The sequence below is a fragment of the Sciurus carolinensis genome, chromosome X, assembly GCF_902686445.1.
Source record: "Sciurus carolinensis chromosome X, mSciCar1.2, whole genome shotgun sequence".
Taxonomy (NCBI): Eukaryota; Metazoa; Chordata; class Mammalia; order Rodentia; family Sciuridae; genus Sciurus; species Sciurus carolinensis.
The window spans coordinates 87653791-87676682 of record NC_062232.1 but is presented as its reverse complement, the minus strand read 5'-3'; positions in this window follow the sequence as shown (position 1 = coordinate 87676682).

Here is a 22892-nt window from a genome sequence, read left to right as displayed (position 1 = left end):
TTAAATATGCTGAAATTTTTGTCATGATTGAGTAGTTGATTTTCTACATCAATTGGTATAATCATGACTTTCTTTTTGGCTTGCTTTTATGGTCCATTACATTGATTAATTTTTGTAAATTTGCAGAATAAATAAATTCCACTTGGTCATGTTGTATAAAGCTTATTACATATTGTTTGATTCAGTCTGCTAATATTTTTTTTTGTTGGTTATTTTTACTGTTTAATTTTGGAAGTGGGATATACTGGCCTTATAAAATAAATTAAAAAGTATTTTCTCCTCTTCTGTTTTGGGTAAAAATATTCATTCTAATTTTTCTTTGAATGTTTGATAGACTTTTTGAGTGAAACCAACTAGGACTAGAGATTTGTTTAACTGTGCCTTTTTATTTTAAACACAACTTATTGAATGGTCATGAAACATTTTTGAGTGCATTTTTCATCAGAATTGAATTTTATTATTTTGTGTTTTTGAAGAATACATACACATTTTCTAAGTAATCTAATTTATGGGCATAAAATTGTTTATAATATTTCTCTATTATCCTTTAAATGACTATAGGATCTGTAATGATAGCCCACATTTTGTCTTTCTAGAGGTTTATCCATTTTACTGATTTTTATATCTGCTTTTTGTTTCATTGATTTTTTTCATTGTTTTTCTTTTCTATTTCATTGATTTTTGTTCTTATCTTTATTATTTATTTATCTATATTTTGTTTTTGATTTATTTTTGTCTTAAGGTTTACTGAGGTGGGGAACTATTCATTTGAGACAGTTCCTCTTTTTTAATGAAAGCACTTTATGAATTCTACCTCATCTCTCTACCTTAGTTCACATTTTTTTAATTATGTTTTATTTTCATTTAGTTTTATATTTTATTTCCTTTGAGACTTTTTATTCAATCCAATGGATTATTTAAATATATATTCACCTAATATCCAAATTTTCATTTTTTCTTTTAATAGATGACAACGCATTTATTTTTTAATGCCAGTTTTGAGATATAATTCATATTCTATTACTATTCATCCATGAAAAGTATACAGTTTTCAATATTGAAATTGTGTTCAGAAATGTGTGAAGAAAAAAACATCATCATTTTAATTAATATGCTTGAATTAATAACATAAACAGTATTAGCTTATGTATAAACATAAAATACCACTTCACCTGGTAACTACTAAAATGTCAATGATAGTTACCAAAATGGCATACAAAATGTTCAAAGGAATTTAACCACCTGCCAGAGAGGTTGTCCATCCAAACTTAAACTTGACTAAGTAGCTAATGTGAACTATCAGAGATAAAAGTCACTAGTTATTTTGAAAACATTAAGACTTTTAAATAATCCAGATGAGCTATAAATTTTTAAATTTGCAAAAGGATTTGATTTCCATAATAGCACATCTATGGTTGTTAATTTGTGGTGATTTTATACTACAGGGGAACTCTGACAACAATTGGAAACATTTTTGGTTGTCAAAACTGGCACTAGGGGGTGATCCAATGGGTAGAGACCAGAGATGTAGCAACCAGAGATGTATCCTACATAGCATGCACAGGAAATTTCCCCTCAAAACAGAATTACCTGGCTCCAAATGGCAATGGTATCAAGGTTGAGAAACTTGTTTTTAAATTGTTTAAAACATGACACAATGTAAAATGCTATGAGAACAGAAATTTGATAAGTTATATTTCCACCACACACTGGTTGTTCTAGTATTTATTCAACAATAACAAATGAGCAAGAAGGTAGCAAGAGTGTGTTGCCGAAAGCTGGTTCCTTGTCCCCAATGCCAATTCAATAATGAGGACATGGTTTTGAGAAAAGGGAAAATGAAGGTTTATTGCTTTGTTAGCAAAGAAGAAACACAGGGGATTCCTGTTCCAGAGACTGTGATTCTGCCCATCAGGAGGAACAAGGAGATTTTAAAGGATCTATTCAAGGGTTACATTCCAGATGTGCTCTGATATGGGGTTCCAGAGCACCTTGATGGCGGGTTAGGATTCACTTGTTAATTTGGGAGATATTCACTTCCTAGATCCTCTGGCAGATATCTGCTTCCTGTGGAGGAGAGATAACTCAAGGTAATCTTGTTCCCTGCCCCCAGGTTAGGGAGCAGGAGAGGGAGAAGAGAAAAAGGAAAACTTGTCCCTTTTTAAAATAAGCCTCAGCACAAGAAATAAAAGCAAGAATTAATAACTGGGATAGATTCAAACTAAAAAGCTTTCTCTCAGCAAAGGAAACTATCAGCAATGCGAAGAAAGAGCCTACAGAGTGGGAGAAAATCTTTGCCAATCATACTTCAGATAGAGCGCTAATCTCCAGAATCTATAAAGAACTCAAAAAACTCTACACCAAGAATGTAAATAATCCAACTGACAAATGGGCTAAGGAAATGAATAGACACTTCACAGAAGAAGATATACAAGCAATCAACAAACATATGGAAAAATGTTCAACATCTCTAGTAATAAGAGAAATGCAAATCAAAACCACCCTAAGATTCCATCTCACCCCAATTAGAATGGCAATTATCAAGAATACAAGCAACAACAGGTGTTGGCAAGGATGTGGGGAGAAAGGTACACTCTTACATTGCTGGTGGGGCTGCAAATTAGTGCAGCCACTCTGGAAAGCAGTGTGGAGATTCCTTAGAAAACTTGGAATGGAACCACCATTTGACCCAGCTATCCCACTCCTTGGCCTATACCCAAAGGACTTAAAATCAGCATATTACAGAGATACAGCCACATCAATGTTCATAGCTGCTCAGTTCACAATAGCCAGATTGTGGAACCAACCTAGATGTCCTTCAATTGATGAATGGATAAAGAAAATGTGGTATATATATACAATGGAATATTACTCAGCCATAAAGAACGATAAAATTATGGCATTTGCAGGCAAATGGATGAAACTGGAGAATATCATGCTAAGTGAGATAAGCCAATCTCAAAAAACCAAAGGAAGAATGATATCGCTAATAAGTGGATGATGACACATAATGGGGGGTGGGAAGGGTTAGTGTTGGGGTTGGAGTTGGGTTTAGGGAGGGGGGCAGGAATGGAGGAAGGAAGGACTGTACAGATGGAGGGGAAGGGTGGGAGGGGGGGAAGGGAAAAAATGGCAGAATGAATCAAACAACATTACCCTATGTAAATTTATGATTACACAAATGGTATGCCTTTACGCCATGTACAGAGAAACAACATGTATCCCATTTGTTTACAATAAAAAAAAAAGAAAAAAAAATAAGCCTCAGAGCTATATTCAAAAGGGCAAGTGGACCACTGTTACAGGTGTAGCATTTTATGTGAGTTGAGAGAATTATTGGCTTTGGTATCAAAGAAACTGAAAATAGAATCCCAACCAATTCTGACAACTCCAAGCCTAAGTTGTAAATTATAAAAATAATACCAGTAATACCTATCTCTTAGTCTTGTAAGAAATTAAGAGAAAATGTTTCTAAAGAGGTTATCGAAGAGGCTAGGGCTCAGTAAAATCATAATCAATAATAAAAGGAACATAAGTTTCTTCCAATATTTAACCCATTATTTAAGAGAAACTGAATTTCTTATGAAATTAGCAATTTATATTTACTGGTCCCATCTTCTGGACACAAAACATTCCTGTTATGAAACCTATCTATTTTAGAGTCATGTCCATTATCTCTCTGTGATTTACAAAGTGTTTTGTCTTCATCGCTTTCACTGGAACTCCATGTTTTTATCTGTAAGTTCACTGGTATTCTTAGATGTGGTATTTTCTTTCTTTAGTCTTGGAGCTAATTCAACATCCTTTTCTGTAAGTCACCTTTTTCAGTTGTTAGTGACTGAGTCCCAGGAGTGTCCTGAAATCCTTCCCAACATGTAAGCCATGTTTCAGAGAGGGAGGCAGCTGCTTCTACTGTCCTGAGACCTATTGTGCACTGTAGTGGCTTCTCTTCTGGAAAGGATGAATATAGTATACACCAATTCCTTTTCCTCTTGTGACTGTGAGTGTGGCCAACATAAGACATCTCTGCATGTGCCTCCTCCCTCCTCTTGCTTGCACCCTAATATCCAAATTATTGAGGTTTTTCTATTGCTTTTCTGCTTTGATTTCTGATTTGAGTATGATCAGGGAACATATCATATGTGATTATATTTCTTTTAAATTTTTTGAGCTATTTTTGTGGTCCAGGGTATGGTCTATCTTGGTGAACACAGCATGGATACCTGAAAAAATTTATATTTTGCTCTTGTTGGATGATGTGTTACGTAAATGTCAATTAGAGCCCATTGACATTATGTTGTTCTGTTCTTCTATTCCTTGCAGATTTTCTATCAATTTCTGAGAGTAGGGATTGAATTTCCAAAGTATAATTGTATATTTCTCTATTTATCTATTCAGTTCCATCAGTTTTTGCTTCAGGTATTATTGATACCTCTGTTTACTGATGACAAGTTCTCCTCCCTCAAATGTTGAAGTTTGGACATCAGAGAAGCACGCCAAGGCAAGCATATTCAGCAGGTTTTATTTAAAGGTAATAATACAGACTTCTCCCAGGAGGGAGAAAGGGGGCCATGGCTGATATTCTAGAATTCCAAGAAGTGAGCACACCCTACATCTTTTATAGGTTAAGGTCTCTTTTGTTCTCCAGTTCTCTCCCCTCTTATCTCTCCTTCCTGCCTATGCGACTAGGCCTAGGAGTTGCCAGTGACATAGCAAAAAAGGTGAGCAGCAGATGGCAAGGGGAAGGGCCAAATAGAGATTCAGGCAGGTAGGGACCCAGGGGACATTAATTAGCAATTCCCTGCCTGCAGCATTTTGGGAGGGCTAGTTAGGCAGATAACCTTGGTGATCAAAAGGACTCTGGAGAAACTGACCTTCCAATCTCCCAGGGGCCATCTCCAACTTCCACATGCAGATGACTTTCATGGCCTCCATTTCCTCGATTTGACCTGATTCCCTATTTCTGCACTAACTGCCTGTTCTCAATTCTGGCTTCATTATGAGGGCCCGAGTTTTGGGATGTACTCATTTAGGATTGCTATATTTCCCAAGTGTATTCATCCTTTTCTTATTATGTACTGTTCTTTATCACTAGTAATTATCTTTGATCTGAAATCTACTATGTCTAATAGCAATACAGTCACTTCTGTATTTTTATAATGCTGGCATGATATATATATATATATATTTCTGTTTTTTAATATTTCTATCTCAACTACATTATTGGAAGTAAGCGTATTGTGAGGTCATCTGCTTGAAAAATCCATCCATCGAAACCTTTATTTTAGTTGGGCATGTTAAGTTGTTTTCATTTAAGGTAATGAATATGCTATGTTATTTATTCTTTTCTTGTTTTCACTGTTTCATGTTGTCTATCATTTATTACCTTCTGTGGATTATTAGAACAATTTTTTATAATTCCATCTTGATTTCTTTGTAGGATTTACAAAACTATGCTTTGTATAGTTTTCTTAGTAGATTCTCTAGGTATTACAATATGCATGTGTGACCTATTATATTTTACTGGTATGAACATTTTAGCCCTTTGAGTAATGTGACAAATCTTGCTCTCATTTTGGTCTCCTTACCCTATCTATTTTTAAATATAAGTGGGTTAAGTATTTCTTTTATATATGTTAAGTACCACATGAAATGGCATTATAACTTTCGCTTCAGCTGTCAAATATTATTAAAGCATGCCATTTTACCCCTATTTTTACCCACTAAATTTCTCCTTTGTAAAGTTACACTCCTTCTTCTATCATTGCATTTTTGTTTAGAGAATTTTCTTCAGTCATATTTAAATTATAGACTTCCTAACAAGACATTGTCTGTTTTCCTTCATTTGGGAAGATCTTTATTTTTCCTTCATTCATAAAGTAAATTTCCCTCAGATATAAAATTTGCAGCTGAAATACTTTTCTTCCAGTGTGTGGAAAACGTTGTGCCACTTCTTTCTGGTCTCCAGGGTTTCAGATGAAAAATCATGCTATTTTAATTATATTCTTTCTGGCTACTGTCAATTATTTCTTTCTTTAGATCCAAAAGTTTACTTGGAAATGACTTTCTGTGGGCTTCTCACAGTTTAGTTCATCTGATATTTTTTAAGCTTCTTGAATCTATAGATTATCTATTTCACCTACTTTGGGGAATTTATACTATTATTTTTTGTTTTTTAAAAACTGTTCTAATTAGTTATACATGAGAGTAGAATATTTGACACATTGTACACTAATGGAGCACAACTTCTTCCTCTGGCTGAACATGGTGCAGAGTCACACCTGTAGTGTAATCATACATGTATGTAGGGTAATAATGTTCATCTAGTTCCACTGTCCTTCCCATCCCCAACTCCCCTCCTCTCCCCTCACTCCCCTCTGCACAATCCAAAGTTCTTACATTCTCCCTCTCCATTATGGATTAGCATCTGTTTATCAAAGAAAACATTCAGCCTTTGGTTTTTTGTTTTTGTTTTTTTTATTATTTTATTGTAAACAAATGGGATACATGTTGTTTCTCTGTTTGTACATGGAGTAAAGGCATACCATTTGTGTAATCATAAATTTACATAGAGTAATAAAAGGGGTGGGAGGGGTGGGGGGGAAGGGGAAAAATAACAGCCTTTGGTTTTTGGCTTTGGCTTATATCACTTGGCATGATATTCTCCAACTCCATTCATTTACCAGCAAATGCCATAATTTCATTCTTATTTAAGGCTGAGTAATATTCCATTGTGTATATGTACCATATTTTCTTTATCCATTCACCTGTTGAAGGGCATCTAGGTTGGTTCCATGGTTTAGCTATTGTGAATTGAGCTGCTACAAACATTGATGTGACTGTGTCATTATAGTATGCTGATTTTCAGTCCTTTGGGTATAAACCAAGGAGTGGGATAAGTAGGTCAAATGTAAGTTCCATTCCGAGTTTTCTGAGGAGTTTCCATACTGCTTTCCAGTCCTGCACACAAATCAAGTCAAAGTGGATCAAAGACTTAGGCCCTAGAACAGAATTTTCACCTAATAGAAGAAAAAGTAGAACCAAGTTTCCACCATGTCAGCTTAGGAACTAACTTCTTTAACTATACTCCTATTATTTCTTTAAAGAGTCCTACTTTCCTCTCTGAGTCTTTGGTGAGAGGAGAATTGATTCTTTTGTTTTTACATCAGAACTTATTAAGACTTTCTCCATTTTAAAGTTTCTTTTTCTCTATTGTGTAGATTATGTAAATTCTATTGAAGTATCTATAAGTTTAATTATTCTATTCTCTCTCCCTTGTCTCTACAATTGATCCCATTCAATGATATTTTTAATTCAATTATTATTTTTCATGTAAATTTTTAAGTCATTGTATTACATAACTTTTATTTCTTTACTAGAATCCTCTTTATTTTCATTTGTTTCCAAAGAATTCCTACTTATTTGTTGAATCATTTTCTAATAATGGTTTAAAAATCCTTGTCAGATAATTCTAATTTGGATTTATCTCTGGCTTGGCATTAGTTTATTTTGTATTATCTTTCATTTTTTTCTTGTCCCTCATATGATTTTTAGTTGTATTTTGGATATTTTACGTATTACAGTATGAGTCTTTGTATTCTATTTAATCTAATTTTAGTAAGCTGTCTCCATGTTGAGTTTTAGTGAAAGGCCCAGGGGAGTGTGTTTGTATAGCTTTTACCCCACTTCACCAACACTACCTAGGAAAAAGTAAGGCACTGTCCCACATTGCCTCACTGAAGATGGAAGACGTAGAGGCTTGGCTTCACACTGTGCCCCAAGGACACCAGGGAGAACAGGATTATTGCCAATTAGTGCTGTTTAGAACCTCTTTGTTCACTCTTGTTGCTACTATATAAGTGGATGCTCAGTTTTCTAGCTCACTGACTCCAGGGATTGGAAAGAAAGAGGAATCCTTACTATTTCTGACTTGCACCACCTTGTTCAGTGTTGTTGTTGTCATATGAAGATGGAGACTATGCTCTTTAATTGATCCCATTGTCAATGTACCCTTGCAGATGATTTCAAGCACTGCCTGCTTCTGTAGGCCATGGCAATGGAAGTCAGCTGCCTGCTATGCCCTGTACCACCTGATGGGAAATTACACTGTTGTCTGCTTTCAGCAATTTTAACAAATATGAGTTTCCTGACCAGTGCCACTAACTCCACCTAGTAGGGAAATTGTAGTGTGAAGCTGCTTACCTGGGACAGGTTTATGGGGTGGATAATTGACCTCCAGTTCAGTTCCACAGAAATTACAAGAGGTAGGCAGTTTTCCATTAGTGTTTCATTGGAGTAGTACAATCATTGTCAAAAGATTTTCTGTTGTTGAGCTACACTTTTCTAACAACTGACAATGTGAAGTAGACTTTCCTTGGGACTTTATGTTATTTCATATTTCTGTTAGGTTTTCTGAGTTGGAGGCTTCTACAGTGCACTTTCCAGGATGTAATAAGGAAACTAAGAGAATTATCTGTTGTTTCTTTCAAGTCCTGAAGTCTCTAGTCAATCTTTCTTATTTCCAACTCATACAGAGTTGGCATTGCCTGTTTGCTGTATGTTCAGTGTTTCAGAGTTGTAAGCATAGAGAAGGATGGTCATAATCATTAAATCTCTCAATACTCAGATGCAAAACATAATGTTTAAACATCCTTTATCTATAATTTTGCTAACAGCAATAAAAATTTTACTACCCTGACCAGCTGATAAAAAAGACATATTGTTGTGGTGTTATACATTGCTAGAATAAATTTGGAGTAAATATATTTCAAAATTTAAGAGCAACTTTAATATATATCACTATTATAATGCTTTTATCTTGGTAATAATTTCTTACTTTAGATGCATTCATATATTACTATTGGCTCTATTCTGCATTACACTTTTTAAAAGAGAAGAAAGTAAAGGTATATGTATCTAACGATTAAGCCCTATGCATACATGAAATGTATTCATTTAAAAATAAGCAGTTTTATTTTTAGTCTTGTACTTTTCCCATTGCATTTCACTTTCTCGTTTGAGGTACACTTTTTTTCATTTTTAATTGTTTTTTTAGTTACATATGACAGTAGAATACACTTTTATATATTATACAAGCATGTAATATATCTTATTCTAATTAGGACCCCATTCTTGTGGGTATATATGATGGTGGGATTCACTTAGGTATTTTCACATATGTTTATAGGAAAATTATGTTAGGTTCATTTTATGGTCTTACCTATTCTTGCACCCCTCTCTTCCCTTCATTCTCCTTTGTTCAATCTGCTGAACTTCTCTTCCTATCCTTTATTTTGGTTTAGCTTCCCTGCATCAAATAGTCCACCTTTGTTTTTCAGGGGAATGGTTTTTTTCACTTAGCATGATAGTCTTCACATCCATCCATTTACTGGCAGATGACGTAATTTCATTCTTCTTTATGACTGAGTAATATTCTATTGTGTATATACACCACATTTTATTTATCCAATCATCTGTTTAAGGGCACCTAAGTTGGTTCCATAGCTTAGCTATTGTGAATTGGGCTGCTATAAATGTTGATGTGGCTGTGTCAATGCAGTATGCTGATTTTAAATCTTTTGGATATATGCCACAGAGTGGAATAACTGGGTCAAATAGTGGTTCCATTCCTAGATTTTTGAGCAATCTTCATACTGCTTTCAGAGTGGTTGTACCTATTTGCATGTATATCTTTTCCCCCACATTCTTGCCAACATTTATTGTTACTTGTGTTCTTGATAGTTGCCATTTTGACTGGAGTGAAACAGAATTTCAGTGTAGTTTTAATTTGCATTTCTCTAATCAGTAGAGATGTTGAACTTTTTAAGTATATTTGTTGACCATTCATATTTCTTTTTCTGAGAAGTATCTGTTCAGTTCCTTTGGCCATTTGTTTCACTGGATTATTATTATACTTTTTGGTGCTAATTTTTTTGAATACTTTGTATGTCCTAGAGGTTAGTGCTCTATCTGAGATGTAGGTAGCAAAGATTTTCTCCCAATCTGTAGGTTCTCTCTTCATATTCTTGAATATTTCCTTTGCTTTGATGAAGCTTTTTAGTTCGATGCCATCCCATTCATTGATTTTTAAATTTTATTTTCTTGCACGTTAGGAGTCTTGGTAAGGAATTCAGTTCCTGAGCCTATATGTTGAAGTGTTGGGCCTACATTTGCTTTGAGTATGTGCAGGTTTTCTGCTCTAATTTCTAGGTCTTTGATCTACTTTGAGTAGTTTTGTACAGGGTGAGAGATAGGGGTTCAATTTCATTCTATTGCATATCAGTCTCCAGTTTTCTCAGAACCATTTGTTGAAGAGGCTATCTTTTCTCCAGTGTATGTTTTTGGCACCTTTGACTAGTATGAGGTAACTATTTATGTAGGTTTGTCTCTTTGTTTTCTATTTTGTACAATTGGTCTTCCTGCCTGTTTTGGTGCCAATACCATCCTGTTTTTGTTACTGTAGCTCTGTAATATAATTTAAGGTCTGGTGTTGTGATACCTCCTGCTTCGTTTTTCTTGCTATGGATTGCTTTGGCTATTCTGGGTCTTTTATTTTTCCAAATGAATTTCATGACATCTTTTTCTATTTCTGTGAAGAATACCACTGGAATTTTGATGGTAATTGCATGAAATCTGTATAGGACTTTTGGTAGTATGGCCATTTTGACAATATTAATTCTGCCTATCCAGGAACATGGGAGGTGTTTCTATCTTCTAAGGTATTCTTCAATTACTTTCTTTAGTGTTCTGTAGTTTTCATTGTAGAGGTCCTTCACCTCTTTTGTTAGATTGATTCCTAAGTATTTTCTTTTTCTGATGCTATTGTGAATGGGATGGATTTCCTAATTTCTCTTTCACTGGAATCATCATTGGAATATAGGAATGCATTTGATTTATTATGGGCGTTCATTTTGCATCCTGCTACTTAGCTGAATTCATTTATGCATTCCAGAAATGAGGCATACTTTTCATAAACTAAACTCTACATATATTAATTGTATAGCTCAATGAAATTTTACATAAACATATAGTCCTGTAATCACCATATGGTTTAACATGTATAATAATTTTACCACTAAGGAAAGTTTTTTACCCTCTTTTCTTTCAATAACTACTCTTTCTGAACCAACAAAGTTTCTGATTGTACTGACATAGATTAGTTATGCCTGATCTTGAAACTCATGTTAACAGAATCATTCACTATTTATCCTTTTGAGTATGACTTCTTTTGTTAAATATTATCTATGAGATTCCTGTATGTAGAATTTGTCAGTAGCCCTGTCTTTTTTATTGCTGCATATTGTGCCATTGTATGACACTAATGCATACTTCCCAGGGTTCCGATTGATTTTAAAAAATATGTTTAGTTGTAGATGAACACAATACCTTTATTTTATTTTTATAGTTGTGTTGAGGATCAAATCCAGTGTCTCTCATGTGCTAGGCAAGTGCTCTACCAATGAGCTGCAACCTCGGTCCTCCAATTGATTTTGTATGTGTTCTATGAGCATTTTGTTAAATTTCTTTTCAGATATCTTGAACATATGATTCTTCATGGATTTGGCAACATTTGCTAGTCTTTTCTCAGTCAAGTTGTGGTTTTCTGTGGTTTGGTATGATAAGACATCTATTTCAACCTGGGGATTTTGAATATCATTAGATTGTTGAACTTATTCAATTTTTTTATTAGGACTTATACCCCTACTGAAGTATAATATGTGGGTTGGGCAGAATTCTGAATTATACTGTCTGTCTCACTAAAGATGAGTAAAGTAGAACTTCAGCTCTCCTTGCAACTCTGCAAACATTTTTTTCAGATCAAAGTGGGGCATTGACTCACACTGCTTTGTTGCCTTCAACTGGGATTATGTGCGCATTGTCCTGCTAATGAGAATATTAAAGAAAGCAGAGGGCTAATTCACACATTTTTTTGTTTTTGCTTTTGTTTTTTTGCTGCACAGCATCAAAGTGTCTTAAAATATTCAGGAAATAATATAATCAGAAGATGTAAGACTTGCACACTGAAACTATAAAATTGTTGAAGGAAATTAAAGAAGAAATAAATAAATGGGAAGATATTCTAGTTCATGGATGGGAACATATAATATTGTTAATATGGCACTAATCCCCAAATTAATCTACAGATTCAATGCAATTCCTGTCAAAATTCCAATGCTTTTTTTTTTTTGCAGAAATGCACAAACTGGTCTTAAAATTTGAAAGGGATTTCAATGATCTCTGAGTAGCCAAATAAATCTTGAAAAAAGAAGACAAAGTCGGGAGACTCAAGTTCTTGATCTCAAAACTTATGACAAAGATACAGTAATCAAAATTGTGTGGTATAAGTATAAAATGAGACTTATAAATATATTGAAGAGAATGAATAGACCATAATTAAACTATACATGTACAATGATTGTGTTTTCATAAGGATAGCAAGGCCCTTCCATAGGGAAAGCATAGTCATTAAAAGAAGCAATGCCTGGGCAACTAAATAGCTACATATTAAAGATGTTGGGTCTTTGCCTCATATTGTATACAAAATTCAACTCAAAATGAAAGAATAACCCAAATTTAAGAGCTAATACTAAAAAACTTAGAAAAATGTATAGTGACAAATCTTCATGTCTTTGAATGTGGCAAAGACTTCCAAAATATGACACCAAAAGCACAAGTGTCAAAGAAAAAAATTATAAAGTAGATTTCATCAAAATAAGAATATTTGAACATCAAAGGACTCCACCAAGAAAATTAAAAGACAACCTAGAGAATGGGAGAAAATATTTGCAAATCATTTGTCTGATAAGGTCTTAGTATCCAGAATATATGAAGAATTCCAGCAGCTAAACAACAAGAAGAAAAACACTCAAGTTTTAAAAAAGAGCAAATTCGTAAATGTTGTTTCTCTAAAGATGTAAAAATTGCCAACATTACATGAAAATATGCTATAATAAATTATCAGGGAAATGGAAATTGAAAATTCAATGAGATATCACTTTGAACCCACTATGATGCCTCCAATAAAAAATGTGGAAAACAACAAGCATCATCAAGGAAAAGGAAAAATTGGAATTCCCTGGTATGAATATAAAATGGTAGAGTTGCTATGGTATGCTTTGTTGATTTCTCAAAATATTGAACATAGAATTATCATGTGACCAAGAAATTCCTCTCCTACATATATACCCCAAAGAAATGAAAACATATAGCTGAATAAAAACATGTACATTGATGTTCATAGCAGCAGCATTGATTTCAAAACTGGAAACAATCCAAATATCCATTAATATATGATAAATGAAATGTGGTATAGCTATATAATGGAATATTATACTGTCATAAAAATGAAGTATTGATACATGAGTATGACATGGATGGTCCTTGAAAACCTGCTAAGTGAAAGAAGATATATATATATATATATATATAATATATTTTATACACACACACACAAACATTTTATATGAACTCTTCAGAACAAGCAAATCAACACAGACTGAAAGCAGACTACTGATGGCTAGGATCTGGGGGTAGTAAGAATGGAAAGTGGTTGCTTATTGGGTATGAAGATTCCTTTGGAGTTCGATAAAATGTTCTAGAACTAGATAATCATAATGACTTCACGGCATTGTTAATGTATGATAAGTCACTTAATTGTAAGATGGCTAAAGTGGCAAATTTTACCTTAAGTGAATCTTATGGCCCTCTAAAAAGATTTCTAATTTCTGCAATATTTTTAGAAAACTCTGCCACTATTGGCTTTTGTTTGAAATGATATGGCATATAAAAATTAACTTATTCTTCTCCAATCAAAACCTTACTATATTCTTAGATTATAAAGTGCAATTTATCATCTCTTTGGTCCATTTAGATTTAAAACATACATATGGGGGTGAGAGGGAGAATCTGGCAATGAATTGTTACAAAATAATAGCAATTTCCTTAACCACAACCCCAGATACAATCATGACCACAATATGTCATTTCCTTCTATCTCCCTTTACCCCAGTACCTGAAACTTTCTATCACTACCTTAATATTTCTTGTGAGCTACAGTCCTTAATAAAGCAGAGGTCTTTCAGGGAAGTACTTTCTAAAAATAGGATTTAGCTAGTTTCTTTACCTAAGTCTAAATTCCTAATATTCCATTTAAATTATCATTATTGGTTCTTGATGAACATTTACTTCACCAGATTAATTTAATACAGCTTGTCAAATGTTGAAGAGGATTAAAGAAGAAAAAGGCAAATATCGCTATATGAAATTACAATCCAAGCTTTTGAATATAAAAAGCAATGAATTATAACCTACAAAAAATTGACAGGATAATTTGGGATGTTAAGATATATTTTATAAGAAAATAAACAATGCAAAAAAATATGTAAGCATACAGACAAGTAGAAAACACATGTACCAAGTATGATCTAACAGAAAAATATAGAATTTTGCTTCCAGGAGAAATTATACATGGAAAATATACATTTTTATGCATGTGTATTGGAAGAGACAAAATTTGACAAGACAATATATACCCAAATGCAAAAAGTTTGATATTGTCCAATTTACCATTGTTGAACACAACTTGTAAGTTAATTATCAACCACAAAATGCATTCATCAAAGGCTGGGTACTTGGCAATGTAACAAAGTAACATTTAAATATCCATGAAATAGATATGAAATATGCATGAAATAATATATACTATATATATTGTGTACACATATACACACACATGCAGATAATAATGTTTGCAGAGAATGTGATCATGAATTGGAACAATTTAAAGAACATGCAGACATACTACAACTTCCAAAACAATTCAACAAGGAAAAGCAAATGTGCAAAGAACGTAAAAAATTTTTCTTAGCATTAATAGTAACTGGAAAACTTTTGTATCAAAACACGTGTATTAAAACAGAATTTCATTAGGTTGAAAAAAATGTTTTTAAGTTTCATATTACCTCTTGATGAAGATGTAGAGAAATGAGCACATATACAACCTGCATTACCAATTTGGGAACTTAATAGGTCACCTTGAAATGAAAACTGGAAGTCTTTACAGAAATTTTAAATCAGCCTACCTAGATTCCTGTTTTTGGAAATGACAAACTGATTTCTCTCACACCAATCTCTTGAAATAAAATATATATGGAAGTAGAAAAAAAGATTTAAAAACTTTCTGTTCAAAGATACAGGCAAGCTAGTGAGGCAGCTAAAACCGTAGGAGACAAGAATCTCCAAAGGAGTAGGGAGCAAAGGGATGAAGCTAAAATTTGTCAGGGTATTTCTCCATAAGACGTTTACTAATTTGAAAGCAGCAGCAGAAAGGTTGTGGAGATGAGCAGAGCTTCCAGCAGTGCCATAGGACTTGAGGAATAAAACTGGATCTTTGGGTCTGATACAAAGAAAAAGTTGAAGAATTTCAGTAAGGAATTACGAAGAGCTAGATACCAAGAATAAAAAATGAACTGAAAATAGGTCACCCTTCTCTAAATTGAATCTTAGCTTTGAACCACCCTCCTAAATGAAGATCTTCTTCCTTAACAGAGATAATAGCCTTGGTGCAAAGGACTAAATAAAAGATGTGTACTTGCAGTCCCAGGAGGAAAGAATACAAAATGAATAAAGTGAAATTGCTGAGAATTTCTAAAAATGTTTAAAGGCATCAAAATACACATTCAAGAAACAGTTTTGAAAGCTCTAGAACTGGAAGAGATTATTTAAATTATTCCTTTTCTTTCTTTCTCTTCAGTCGTAATTTGCTTGCTTATTGTATGGGAGAGAGAATTGGGTAGACAGCAAGGAAATATCAAAACTAGTTTAACTGAATTAAACAAACTTGGTAGATAAAGTGAACTTTGTAAGTGGGCCATGGAAAGAATAGTGCCTTCTAAAATGTGTCCAGTTACCCAGTTTCTTTTCAAATTTAAGCTATAGCATCTATTTAAAGGATAGAGAACATGTAAGAGTTTAGGCCCCAAATAAATCTTTATAGATTGATATTTTTAGTTTTCATTGACTGGGTTGAAGATACTATTTCTTTTAACAATAGAGAATTTTCAAATAGATTATATTTAAAGATATTGGACCCTGATATTTTAAAATATTATTATTTTAAAAAATTGGTAAATATACATATATACCTTAATTCTGAAATTCATTCCTTATCTCTTATTCTCCCTTTTATATAATCCATTAAAATGTAGTTTCAATACTCATTTTTGAAATGAAAAATTAGAACTGAGGTCTATATTACCTTTAATCCACATTTTATATATTTCTGTATAATTCAACTTTGAAAATATTACAACTGGATATTCCTTCAAAAAGATGACCTACATGTTCTATAGAAATCATAAAAAATTAGTTTAAAACTCATAGAGAGTTTTTTCAGCAAACTTGTAACTGGTGTCTTGGCCTGTTGTTTAGTGTCTCCTTCCTAAAAGTAACTTGTGAATTATGATTTATTTTATTTATGCCTTAAATACTATGTAGATAATCCTTTAGTAATAAAGAATTATAAATTCATAAAAGGAAACACATTTGGTACAATAATCCTAAGACTCACAGATGGAAAGAATAAAGGCATGTCTGAGATATGCCCAATTATCTTACCTGAGCCTTCATTCTCTTCATCTTTGAAAGATGATTCAGAGAGTAGAAGACAGACACACAATGCAAAGCCAAGAGTCACAGTTTTGGGTTACCAAATACACTTGCAGCCATAGAACTTTAGGGAAAGTAGGTATAGTGGAGTTTGTTGTCTTCTTCTATATGTTCCAAAGAACTTGGGAAAGAAAATGAGTTCAGGGCTTCAAATTCACAGACCAAGTTCTGGTTAGAGGACCAAACCACCTCTGTGGCTGCTGTAAGAATAATCCCTATCTTTTATATTCTTAGAGATGTGATTTCTGCAAAGCAAATCTTAAGCATAATATTGTGGGACATATAAATACAACCTAAATTTGTTTCTCAATGGCTTTCTCCTATTGAAGTTATAACATTGATAGAGAAGGATAGACAAGGACATACAGGAAGATATAAAGGTACATTTCAGAACTTCCATAAAGAGAACTGAAAGGTGTGTAAGTGTCCTACCAGTGATAAGATCAGCTGACTTGGTTGGTTCTTGGCAGCCCTGATATTCTGGGGCAGGGCAACCCAAACCTGGAGGAGAAATGGAAGGGATGAAAGGAAAGAAAATCATGGAAGAAACAAAGAAGGAAAATTCGAGTTTCTCTCTTTCAGATTCCCTTTCTTTCTTCAATGAAGATGCACATGACATCATGCGTTCTCATTTTGTTGATGGTATCATGATGATTATAACTGATTAATAGGATGTAATAACTACATGTGACATCTTAGTAAGACACTTTGTTGGTAGACTATAGGAAATGAACTCCACAAAAATTCAGGGGCTGGTCTCCTTGTTGAATTTTCTAGGGGTTCAAAGGTATAGCCTGTGTTGAGATATCTCTTCTAAAGGAAAGAACAATGGTTGCTTCTCTTCCCTACTACCAGGCACACTTTCTTAGTGAATTTTTATTCTGAGGGCATCATATAATTTATTTGTTATGGTAAAGCACACACATTTATTAGCAATCTAAAAGGTTACCAGTATTGAGTAGTGGTCAGAGAACAAAATCTCTGTAGTGGATCCAGACTACCGTGCAAGATGTTCTGCCACCTGGTTGATGTAGCCTAGCAGGTCAGTGGCACTGGCAATTGACTAGAAAATCAGGATGCTGTGTGGATCATTTTCCAGGCTCATATAGGTTATAAATCTGGTTATATTTCTTTCTAATCCTTATTTCAAATATCATAATTTATTTCTATCGATACCTTTACCCAGATAATTATGCTAGGTATTACATCATCTACCCCTTTTTTTTCAGAGAGGACAAAGATAAGTTATTCCCACTATGAAAATTCCCTATGAATGTTTTCCAAATTTAGCAACATGATCAATATGATTCTCTTCACTTCTTTTTCATTGAAGAGGCTAAGCTTGTCTAAGTGCAGAGAAGCACAGTCTGACAAGTTTCCAGTTCTTTGTAGTTCCTCTGATCTTTGTCTTATGAAAAACTAAATTTCCAAAATAGTTCCTCTTCTGTAGTCCATTTCAGTATGTATGTGACAGGAGAATGAAAGCAAATAGGATATTGATAATTCGGATTCGGATCTGAGGTTTTTCTGAGAAACAAAGTTCTTAAGAAAGATTGTGCTGATTCTAAGGGTTTCCACATAGGTGTGCCTGATACAGATGATGAAAGGTAGCCTTCATATGGTTATTTGCTTAGGAGAGAAGATGCCTTGAATATGATAAACTGTGCACACAATATGTGGGGAGAAAGTGAAAAATAGAGGAGAGAGGGTGGATGCAATTAATCATGGGTAGACGGGCAGAATATTTGGGGATTATACTTTAACCTTGCCCAAAGGCTAGATTTATAGGTTCAAGACCTGTAGAATGAGGGGCTATGAGATGAAGCTGAAGAGGTCCTTCATGGTTGCTTCTATTTTCTGCAAAGATGTTCAAGTCAGTGAATTGATGGTGGTTCTACCACGGGTGAGGCATTACTCTAAACAGCATTTCTCAAACTTTTTTGAGTTTTAGAATAAACTGAAAGATGTGAAAAACTGACTGGCAGATTTACTTTCAGAATTTCTTATTCATTAGGAATGGAGTGGAGCTTGGGAATTTTCATTTCTAACAAGTTCCTAGATGATGCTGATGCTGCTCGTCCAGAAATCCAATGACAAATTTGTCTGCCAGGTAAGTTGGGTCATTCCTTGGTTTCTTTCAAAAAAATGTAGTAGAGACCAGGTGCGGTGGTGCACAACTGTAATCCTAGTAGCTTGGGAAGCTGAGGCAGGAGGATCTTGAGTTCAAAGTCAGTTTCAGCAAAAGTGAGGCAATAAGCAACTCAGTGAGACCCTGTCTCTAAATAAAATACAAAATAGGGCTGGAGATGTGACTCAGTGGCCAAGTGCCCCTGAGTTCAACCCCTCATATCCCCCCAAAAATGTAGTGGAGGCTAGATCTCCATCTCTCTCTTTAGGTAAGTGGTTTAACTTGATACTTTAATTAATTGGATGTGTAATAAAAGAAATTCAAACATAGTTGAAATTGGTCCCTTTCTATATCTGGTAAGTCAAAACAAAAAGAAAGAGGCATCCAATAGATTCAAGACAGTGTTAACTCTCAAAAAAATTCATGTTATTAGTTTCAAACAGCTTTTATTTTTAATCTAAATGAAAGCTCTCGTATACATATACATCTAAGGTGTAGAATAGTTATCAATGTATGTGATATTTTGGATGATTAACTTTGGAACAAATCCACTGATGAAAAAATTCCCATGTGCTAACTTAAAATTGGAAAAATCTCAAATTCATGAAAAATAAATTCATTGTTTAAACTTCTTCCATGTTTTTCTATGCCTTCAAAAGGCAGAAAAAAGAAGACAATTAACAAGTGTACACTGTCAACATAAACCAATGATTTTCTAATTCAAAGAAAATATTTTACTGTCTTAACAGGAGAAATAAGCACATTTTCCTCTTGTAACACAGATACTTTGGTATCAGGATACTCATGTATTTCCTAATGTTTTCTATGAACTGACCACACCAACCTCATCTCTCTGTTGTCCAACACCAAAAAATGGGAGTGGGTATTTTCTCCTTGAGAGACTAGTCAGGAAAATATATACATCTTTCTACCTTAAAAGCACATGCCCTTTCCATAAACCATAATTTCTTAACCTTCCAGAACTTCAGATTCCATATTTATAAAGGGAAAAAAAGCAGAAGGGAGAAAAATGATAGATAAGATACAAGCTAATTACAAATTCAGTAGTAACCAAAATCATCTTATGGTTAATTTTCCTTTGAAGATCACATGAAATACAAAAATTTATAAGTGAATGAATATTTAGGTATCAGCCATTAATTTTGATTGAACTGGAAATTGTTAACTTTTTACCCCATTGTGGGTAGTTGCCTTCTCAGAGGCATCGTATCCTAATCAGTACACGGCAACACTATTCAAGGACACCCTCCTGTAACATGGCCTCCTCAGTTTCCTCTGACTTACGCTCTAACTGCTGTAGATTTCATGGGCACTCTGATGGCAGTTCCCTCTGCTAGGTATTCGCCCTCATAGCTCTCTGCTCTCTCTCCTATGTCCTCACCCTCATACTGAGTCCTTTCTCTCTCTTGAGTCTCCTAACTACTAGGGACAAATTCGACCACTATATCATCTTCATAGGGCCAGACCAGGATATGGCCATTCAAATAAATGCCCTGTGTTAAAGAACAGGCAAGGTCCTGGATTGGGGGCTGAAACCCTGCCATAGTGTACTCACAGTTACCTAGGATAAGTTCTTCTCCCTCCTCCTGTTCTCGTCTTCTCCTTCATGTTCCTTATTTCCTTCCTTATAGTTGTAGTCCTGCTCCTCTTCATCATTCTCACACCTCTCTCTGTTGTCTCCTTCCTGTTCTGGCCAGAGCCAGTGCTATGGGACATCAAGTTAGATCTGCTCAACATCAGACCCGACTTCTTCAACATTGAGCAATACCTTCTTGTCAGAACCTCCAGGTCAGAACTCCCAGTCACCCAGTTCCTCAGTAAAGCCTCACTCAGTTGCTAGAGAAACCAGAAAGGTTGTGGCTTCCTCAGTGCCATCTTCTGATTCAGCTTCTGGCAGCACATTCAATACAGTTTGTCTGGCATGTTCCTGCTCAATTCCACCCTCAGCTGTATCCTAGCCACTTAAGCCTGTGTCTCAATCCTCTGTGGCAGACATGGCAGGAATGACCAGCTGTTAGGACCTCAAGTGGAGCTGTGAGCAGAACATGATGATGTTGGTGGAGATGGCAGCTGTCCTTGTAACTGCCACGATGGGTGGGATGATGGCTGGGTCTTACTGGGAAGCAGTGGGGACAGTAGAGAAGGTGTTCACACAGGTGAAAAGCCTTAGCTGGTGCTGTAGAAGCCTGGTAAGAAGAAGGGTAGCCTGAGGAGATACTGCACAGTGGCGATGCCCTAAGATGGTGGTGGATGAGGTATGAAAGATCCTGTTGGCTGGGTTTTGAGAGTGGAGCCTGGAATGTTCAGTGAAGGGCCATGCCTCTTCCCCCTCAGCTGTAAGTTCATTTGCTGAAAAGTGAGGATAGACATGCCTAGTATTCAATGGGTAATCAAGGTCCTTAGGCTCTATGGACTACTCAGCATCATTTCTCTTTCCTTTGAGGCCTTAGTGTCTCGGCTACCTTTGAGAGTCACACAAGTCCTGTTTTTTTTTTTTTTTAATTCCACATTGTCATCAAAACAATACTGCTTCAATATGGATGAACCGTGCAGCACAGGCACTACAAATGGTCCCTGATTTCTACTCGAGATGGTTTATGCCAGGGACAGTCATAAAACAATTATACAACTCTGAGCTCAGCAGTGGCCAAAGAAGAGAAAGAGACAGAAAAGAACTTGGACATAATGTTATTAAAGCTACCTCATAAAGAAGATATAAAGTTGAGGGAGGGCACAAGATGACAGGGTAGACAAAGGAAGCACAGCACAGCAGTTCCTCAGCACCAGACTTCTAAAGCGGGAACTCTGCTCCTCAGCGAGGTAACAAAGGAACCTCACCTTCTCTACTGTCCCCACTGCTTCCCAGTAAGACCCAGCCATCCTCCCACCCATCGTGGCAGTTACAAGGACAGCTGCCATCTCCACCAACATCGTCATGTTCTGCTCACAGCTCCAGTTGAGGTCCTAACAGCTGGTCATTCCTGCCATGTCTGCCACAGAGGATTGAGACACAGGCTTAAGTGGCTAGGATACAGCTGAGGGTGGAATTGAGCAGGAACACGCCAGACAAACTGTGTTGAATGTGCTGCCAGAAGCTGAATCAGAAGATGGCTTGCCTCTGAGAAGCATTTTTTTACTGAATTGTAAAAAAAATATTCATAGGTCTACAGAAGTCAGTAACTTGAGCAGAAGAAATAATACCATAGATATTGCTAGCTAAAGATGCCATTGTGAGGAGTACAGACCAACAAGATGTGTGGCCTATGGATAAAAAATTTAAAATAAAGAAAAAACAACTTTGGAAACCCTTCAGAGGAAGGCTGATTTTAATGGGCAGAGTTGATAGGGTAAGCATCTTAGTGAAAACAAATCTAAAGTGATCCACTGGGGTGAAAGCTTCTGTGGGTGCAGAGAGCCCTCCACTAGTGTGACCAGGAAAGCCCTCTCTAGCATCATGCAGAAAGTTCTCTGTAAGCACAGAACATGCTGGCAAGTGAGAAAAATGTTACCAGTCCCTGGAAGCTGTACTGCTGCAAACAGAGATGGGGTGAGAAGGGGTGAGAAGGGGTAGGGGAGGATACGAACTCATAAAGGAAATTACAGCAGTCAACAAAAAACATCCCAGAGGGTGGCTAAACCAAAAAGACTGAAATAGGCACAAGAACATTTTACCTGGACCTTCCACCTTCTGGTCCCAAGGGAAAAAATTTCCACAATAACTGGCACCCCATAAGAATTATTGCAAACATGCTCCCTGGGACCCCACATGCTCATATACACTCCAGGGTGGATATCTGGTAATTCACAACCATAGCTGTGAAGATGAAACATGTGCAGGCTTAGGCCTACATTCTAAAGGTGGATTTTTCTGAAAGCTCCAGAGATCCAGAAGTGTAGCAGAGATAGGAAATGTCACAATAATATGGGGAGTGGACTGACAAAGTTCCAAACTCACCAAAGTCCTAACCTCAACAACTAGACATTCCAATATAGAATTATGCATCACTCCAACTAAGAAATTATACAATTCATCAGCACTCCCTAATCTATTCCATCCATTTCTGGGAGATTGGAAGCT